The 8012-nt window shown below is 34.6% G+C and overlaps 5 non-coding genes across 5 annotated transcripts; all 5 read left to right on the top strand.

Annotated features, from left to right (window-relative positions):
* Positions 1 to 2383: 2383 nt before the first annotated feature.
* TRNAK-CUU (transfer RNA lysine (anticodon CUU)) lies at positions 2384 to 2456 on the top strand. The gene has a single exon. It is a non-coding gene; the product is annotated as a tRNA-Lys (tRNA).
* Positions 2457 to 2542: 86 nt separating this feature from the next.
* On the top strand, positions 2543 to 2615 carry TRNAK-CUU (transfer RNA lysine (anticodon CUU)). The gene has a single exon. It is a non-coding gene; the product is annotated as a tRNA-Lys (tRNA).
* A 97-nt stretch (positions 2616 to 2712) lies between these two features.
* TRNAK-CUU (transfer RNA lysine (anticodon CUU)) lies at positions 2713 to 2785 on the top strand. Its single transcript has one exon. It is a non-coding gene; the product is annotated as a tRNA-Lys (tRNA).
* Positions 2786 to 2882: 97 nt separating this feature from the next.
* Positions 2883 to 2955, top strand: TRNAK-CUU (transfer RNA lysine (anticodon CUU)). Its single transcript has one exon. It is a non-coding gene; the product is annotated as a tRNA-Lys (tRNA).
* An 87-nt stretch (positions 2956 to 3042) lies between these two features.
* Positions 3043 to 3115, top strand: TRNAK-CUU (transfer RNA lysine (anticodon CUU)). The gene has a single exon. It is a non-coding gene; the product is annotated as a tRNA-Lys (tRNA).
* Positions 3116 to 8012: the final 4897 nt, after the last annotated feature.

Genomic DNA, 8012 nt, shown 5'->3' with positions numbered 1-8012 from the left:
CACCTCGCGCAACCAAAACTCGCACTTGGAGAACTTGGTGGACAAACTCTCCTTCCTCGGGGTATCTAACACCTCTCGCAAGTGCTCCTCGTGTTGCTCCTGCGTCTTGGAGTAAACCAAAATGTCATCAATAAAGACTATCACAGACCGATCCAACATCGGTCTGCATACACGGTTCATGAGGTCCATGAATATGGCAGGGGCATTGGTGAGGCTAAAGGGCATCACCACAAACTCATAATGGCCATAACAAGTCCGAAAAACAGTCTTGTGTACATCCTCATCTCTGACTTGCATCTGGTGATAGCCTGAACGCAAATCTATCTTGGAAAACCAAGATGCCCCTTGAAGTTGGTCGAAGAGATTGTCAATCTTTGGGAGTGGGTAACAGTTCTTCATCGTTACCTTGTTCAGCTCCCGATAATCTATACACATCTGATGTGACCCGTCCTTCTTCTTCACAAACAGGATCGAGGCTCCCCAAGGTGAACTGCTCGGCCTGATAAATCCTTTGTCTAACAGCTTATACAGTTGTGTAGACAACTCTTTCATATCGGGAGGAGCCAACCGGTATGGTGCCTTGGCTATCGGATCCACACCTGGAACTAGGTCAATCCTGAATTCCACTTGTCTCTTCAAAGGTATCCCAGGCAAATCCTACGGGAACACATCTGGATACTCCCTCACAGCTGGCACATCGCTCACGGTCGCCTTACCCACCTCCCGGGTATCCATAATGTAGGCGACATAACCTGCACAACCCTGCTGAAGGTAGCGCCAAGCCCTCGCCGCTGAACACAAAGTTGGCCCGCGCTGCGACCTCTCTCTGTGTGTCACCAGCTCTCCCCCACTTGGGGTCCTGAAACAAACCAACTGCTGCTCGCAATCGATCATCGCCCCATTAGGGCTCAACTAATCCATGCCTATGATGACCTTATTCCCACACAAAGGCATGGGAACCAAATCCACGAGGTAACGCTCGTCATACATCCTCAAGACACAATCTCTGTAAACCTCTGATGCTCGGACGGATCGATCGTCCACAATCTCGACTTCTAAAGGACAGTTAAACAAGCCTAAAGACTCAGCAAACCTCTTGCTGAGTGCAAGAGATACGAATGATCGAGTCGCCCCCGAGTCAAATAACACCTGTACTAGGATGTCGTTCACATGGAACGATCCCGTCACCACATTCGGCGTGGCACGCGCCTCCTCGGCGGTCAATTGGAAGGCTCGACTCCGCACCACTAGAGCATCTGTCTTGCCCTGTAGGCCATATGTAATTTGCAAGGTCACTGGATCTGGCATCGCTACTGGCGCTCCTGATGTCAATCTCGGGCAGTTGGCCTTTTGATGTTATTGCTAAGTATTTCTTAAATTTATAAATATTATATGTTTAAAATAATACAAAACAATAATAATAATAATAATAATAATAATAATAATAAACAAATCAATAACAATAATAAAAAAACAAAGATATAGCCCGAGGACTATGATTATTCAGATATTTAATGAATGTCGATTATTTAACTGTAAAAAACAGATGAGTCTAAAATACATGTAATATTTATAATTTTCTTATTTAATACTGTTAAAATCGGTATATTTAGTAAATTAGAAAAGAAAAATAACGTTTAACAAAATAAAATTAAATTCCAAAAAAGAAGAAATAAAAACACCTATCTAGTATCCATAGAAACAGTTAAGCAAAATCGTCCTACAAACCACCCATCCCCCTCTCTCTCTCTCTCTCTCTCTCTCTCTCTCTCATACATTGCAATCATCGCGACGATGACGGGGAGGCAGGAAAAGACAACGAGGCAAAAACGACGGCAGGGGGATCATCATCTCCGTTGAGGAATACCACCACCATCGGCCACCGATTTCCTCAATACACATGCAAAATCAAGCTTCAAGATGATGCCGTGTTCTTTCAGATCTGAAGATAAGTCTTCAATTTCCTTACCAATTTAAACCGATCATAATTTTCTTGGGTTTTTCATATCTGAATTGTAGTACTTTTTCATTTTTGTTTTCAATCTTTGAACATCGTAGTAATCCATTATTATATTGAAAAAAAAAACATATTTAAAGATCTCATACTCAAACACGTTCTTGGTTACAGATTTGATTTCACGTTGATGAAATTTTTTACTAATTTAAACCGATCATAAATTTCTTGGGTTTTTCATATCTGAATTGTAGTATTTTTCATTATTTGGTTTTCAATCTTTGAACATCGTAGTAACCGATTATTATTTTGAAAAAAAAAACATATTCAAAGATCTCATACACGTTCTTGGTTACAGATTTGATTTGATGATGATAAAATTTTTATTTGGTATGAAAATCAAATCAAAGTTCTTGATTGAGACCAATAGCCCGTCTAGCTCAGTTGGTAGAGCGCAAGGCTCTTAACCTTGTGGTCGTGGGTTCGAGCCCCACGGTGGGCGTCTTTTTTTTATCAAAATAGTTTCAGTCGTTTTCTTTCGTAAAAGAATGTTTTTACTTTATAGAGAAAAGTTAATATAAAACAAAAGCCCGTCTAGCTCAGTTGGTAGAGCGCAAGGCTCTTAACCTTGTGGTCGTGGGTTCGAGCCCCACGGTGGGCGTTTAATTTTTTATCAAAAAATCACACTTTTATAAAAGTTAATTTCTTTCGTAAAAGCATTTTTTACTTTTACTGGAAAAGTTAATTCGAGATCAAAGGCCCGTCTAGCTCAGTTGGTAGAGCGCAAGGCTCTTAACCTTGTGGTCGTGGGTTCGAGCCCCACGGTGGGCGTTTAATTTTTTATCAAAAAATCACACTTTTATAAAAGTTAATTTCTTTCGTAAAAGCATTTTTTACTTTTACTGGAAAAGTTAATTCGAGATCAAAGGCCCGTCTAGCTCAGTTGGTAGAGCGCAAGGCTCTTAACCTTGTGGTCGTGGGTTCGAGCCCCACGGTGGGCGTTTCTTTTTTATCAAAATAGTTTCAGTCGATTTCTTTCGTAAAAGAATGTTTTTAATTTATAGAGAAAAGTTAGTGTAAAAACAAAAGCCCGTCTAGCTCAGTTGGTAGAGCGCAAGGCTCTTAACCTTGTGGTCGTGGGTTCGAGCCCCACTGTGGGCGTTTTATAGTAGAATTTTTTTTGTGAGAATGAGAAAAGAAGAATGTTCGAAAGATATGTTTTTTGTGGCAAAATACATTGACTATCATTTTTGTGATCTCAATTATCAAATTTCATGTTTATGACTTTCATATTGTTATCATCTCAAATTGTCGATTTTCCATGTATTTTTTCTATATTTCATTTTTTTTTTCTCGGCGTCAAATCAAACCGATTTTGATGGTTCTCAATCTCAACCTTCCAAGGGGTCCTCACAAACCGACCATGTTGTCAAAATATTGTCGTGGTGTGCACCTTAGCATCGGATTTTTAGGAACATTTGATTTATACAAAATGTCGTACAGATAAAAAAAAAATGCATTACAAAACTATAAGGGTTCTTTGAATATTAATCAATTATTTCGGTTAAAAAAACCGGTATGAACCCAAGGTAAGAGTATATATACTCCAAGCGATATGGACTTTCAACTTTTTTTTCTTCATGACCGACAAAGTTCATGATTTATGGCTTTAAACCTATTTTAGAAGGTGCATTTTTATATACATATCTTAATACAAATATGTAAAGTCGTGGATGAGACGTTGATTTGTTTAGGAAAATGTCAAGATTTATTTTTTACAAACACCGGTAGACATTATATGTGTAGAAGCTTATCCATAGCCCTTACTACTATACTAATACTGCTACTAACGATTATGAAAGTGTCAAACTATAAGACAAAGACCGCCTACGAAAAATCTTAGGCATTGAAGAGACCAAGACTACTTTGATTAAGATAACGAATACAACGAAGCAGTATAAGACAAAGACCGCGTAGGAAAAATCTTAGGCATTGAAGAAGACCAAGACTACTTTGATTAAGATATTAAGATAACGAATACGACGAAGCAGTATAAGACAAAGACCGCGTAGGAAAAATCTTAGGCATTGAAGAAGACCAAGACTACTTTGATTAAGATAACGAATACGACGAAGCAGGCAATACAACCGATTAAATAACACGAAGAGCATTGCAAATTTGAAGAAAGTAATTTCAAACTTCTTTTCTTGTATCCTTTGAGTAAACGTAGTTGTAATAATTTAATTTTTGAAAAACATATATAAATAATTCGAGTTTTTTTTAGTTAAACAATTCATATCCGCTATATGGCGTCACTTTAGAACGAGTTTAGTCCATGTGGCATCATGTTAGTGATTTTAGGCTCATGCACGGGCCCATGACTGTTTTACGCAATTTGTTTTAGCGATGAAGAAGCCCAATGCTAGTTATATCCGGTGCCGTGTCTTAGTTTGTATTCCGTTCTCTCCAACTAATCTTTTAAATAATCCAACTAATCTTTCACGGCAGGACTGATTGTTTTAAAAGCTGCTACAGGCAAAATTACCAAATATGAGAAATCGTGTATGGATAATCAACACGTGTTTATACCATTTGTATTTGAACTTCTTAATAGAGTACAACGGATTATGCATTGCAATGGTATATCCCCTGGTTCTATGAATATAGTTTTTAAAAGATTGAGCTTTGCTATACAAAAAGGCTTAGCAGGGCAGCTTGTTACCCGTTTGTCATCTCGCTTGTTGTACGATGATAATTAAATTTATCGTCATTTAAAGACAAATATTTTTATAAAAATATTTCAATTGCAATATATATATATATATATATATATATATATATATATATATATATATATATATATATATATATATATATATATATATATGCTTAATAAAAACCTCTCTTAAACGCCACGTATCCATCTTATAAACAAGCAAGATGCCACGTGTCATTTTCTCCACCTATTTACCCGATTTTTTCCCGCCCATTCGATTAATTTCAATTACATTCAATACCAAATCTTAATCCCTACAATTTAGCAGCCGATTTTGGGCAGTTTCGGTTTGGTCATCTCTATCCCTATCTCCATTTACTGCTTTTTATGGGCGCTGCCTTTTCCTCCGCAACAACCATCGGCTATTTCCTCTCCCTTTCTCTAAACCTCCAGGTTTCTATCTTTCTCAACCCAAAGATCTCAGCAGTCGCAACTTCATTTTCACCTTTTTTGCAAGTTTACACAAGGAGTAAAGGTTCGTCCGGATATTTAACTCCTACATAAACTGATTGGATGCAAGTTTGTTTATTTTTTCTAAGTGAATGGTCATATGGAATCCAATTAAAGCTTTCGATTTTGGTATCGGTGAATGGTTAGAGAGAGTCTGATTGAGATCGATTGAAGTGCGTTTTATTTGTTATAATTTTTTTTCTACTTTTTCATTCAACGTAGATGTGTTTTACATAATCATGTTCCATTCTTATCGATTTTCTTGATTCTGTATTCCTATTGCTTTGATCAATACATTTGGGTCTATGGAATTTCAAGATTTTGGGTTTGCGATTTTTACTGTTCTTTTAATGATGTATAGGTCGGTGTGTGAATTCCCTGAATCGATTGTCAAGTATGCATCGTATTTGAAAGAACTTGACTGGGAAAGATGTATGTTAAAGGACCGTATCAGAATTTGATTCTTAAAGAATGTACTGAACACTAGCTTAAAGGCTATGAAGTAGATTTGGGCTATATAGCCATGATTCAACACATACATCCAATTTGTTGTATATCCATGCATCTACATGTGCATCTTGCAATCAATTGTTGTATATCCATACTGGTTTCTATGCCCTAATTTAATGGATCGCAATTTACCCTAGCTAAGGGTAGCGTAAGCCTGTAAAGTGTAAATTTGACGCTCATGCTTTACTGTTATCAGTCAATTACCTAAGGTTCTGTAATGTATAATGTATTAAGGTCCCATTATATCTTTATCAGTGTCATCGATCTATTCTCGAGTGTTTTAGGGGTTAATTTGAATTTGGTTGACAGTATAAATCCGGTCAGATTCTTGAGACTGCTTTCAAGAAGGAAATAGTTGGGCCTGACATAAGGGAGCAATATGTTGAAAAGGTTAGTCACTGATTCAAACATTCTTTCTCCTTTCACTCAACTTACTACTTACAAAAACAACTTTGAATTTCACATAACTATACTTGTATACAGAGGGTTAACATTCGAGTTAAGATTGAAGAAGAAGAAAAAGAAAACTTTAATAGCTACAACAAGAGTGAGTAACATTAAGTCATTAACATTTATATATTTTCGTGTTTACAGTTAATATTCATTCTTAATTGCTAATTTTATATTTTTGTATTACTTTAGGGAAGAGGAGCTTCAATTACAAAAAAAAAAACGGAAAATCAAAGCTAATCCATGGCTATCTTTTTTTGAAGATATTGAAACGAGGAAGAAAGAAGAATAAGATGAGGCGGATAGTAAGCATATGTTTAGTTTATTTTTCATTATTTTAAGTTCATTTAATCAAATACTTCTCTTTTTAACACTCATTAACTTAAATTAATGTTCTTATGTATATACAGAAAAACAGCAATCAAATACGTTTGGTTGTAGAGAAACTACCTTTTTGCATGATAGTTTTGATTGAAAACTCTCAAATAATAAAATAAAAAAATTTATAAATCTTATATTTTTTGCTGATTAATTGTCACCATCATAGTGTGAAGCATACTCCTTTAGTGAGAGGGAGGCAGAGGAGCAAGCTGAACGTGAAACAATAATTTAATATTATAAAACTTTATCTTATATTTTATTAATTAACAAAAAACTGTCCTTTAAGTTCTAAATCATATGTTAATTACATTACAGATGAGGCTCTTGAAATCACTTATAGTTACTGGGATGGTGCAGGACATCGAAGAGTCATGCAGGTAATTCTTAATTTCTTATGTTCTAAATATTGCTAAATTACCATTTTACCCCATCCTTGTGGGTTTTAGGTTAGAAAAGGGGATACAATTGGCGAGTTTTTACAGGTTTGGCAATAACTTGCACTTGAATTTAGAGAAATATCAATAGCTTCAGTTGAAATCTTTCATATGTTAAAGAGGATCTAATTATTCCACATATATGTAATAATGTAACATTCATCATTTTAAAAAAATTAATCCAAATTAAAAAAAGTTAAGATGATACTAATAAATAACTAATGTCTATTTTCAGTAACACGATTTCTATGAGGTGATTGTGAACAAAGCTAGGGGAAAAAGTGGGTTAGCATTTTTTTTTTTCATTTTTTATATATTATTATTATTATTATTATTATTTTTAATTGGAGTATGAAGTTTGCACTTCTTACAATAATTAATGTTTTTTTTATTTTTTTTATTTTTATTTTTTTACTTTTTAATGTCTACAGCTTTTCCTATTCGATATGCATGAAGATGTGCGAACCATTATTGATAACCATAGAAAAAGATGAGGTAATAATGTTTAATTTGATTATCTATATTTATAATGTAGCCAAAATCCACTGTGTAGAAAATTTAGTTATAGAAAAAAAAATTAATATAGGGATTAATATTTGGTAAATTTTATATATTGACTTTGTTTGATTGATAGTCATATGTTGGTAAAGTTGTTGAGAGTGGCTGGTATGAGAAGAACAAGCACATTGTGCAAAAAAGGACAGTAAATGGGATGCAAGCGAACCAATTATGCACTGTATTTGTATTTGTTGGCTGTTTATCACATCATACTTTTTTGTTGTGATATTTTATAAAAGGAAGTTTATTTTTTTCATTCATTTTACCTCTAATAGTGGATGATTTGGTGCAATTAAAATACCATGGAATTTTTTTTTTATTTATTTATGCATCCTTTTAAATGAAAAATAGCAATGTACTTTTGTAAATATCTAATTAGCATATTATAGCATCATAATTTTCTGTTATAAGAGCTTTATACAGAAAGCCTAATTTTTTCATTTTTTAACTTATAGGGAAAAAAGATAATATACATTTTTTATTGTCTTATAAATATATT

Source organism: Lactuca sativa, chromosome 9, assembly GCF_002870075.4.
Source record: "Lactuca sativa cultivar Salinas chromosome 9, Lsat_Salinas_v11, whole genome shotgun sequence".
NCBI lineage: Eukaryota > Viridiplantae > Streptophyta > Magnoliopsida > Asterales > Asteraceae > Lactuca > Lactuca sativa.
Note: the sequence above shows the minus strand (reverse complement) of the source record. Positions and strands in the feature narration are given on the sequence as shown.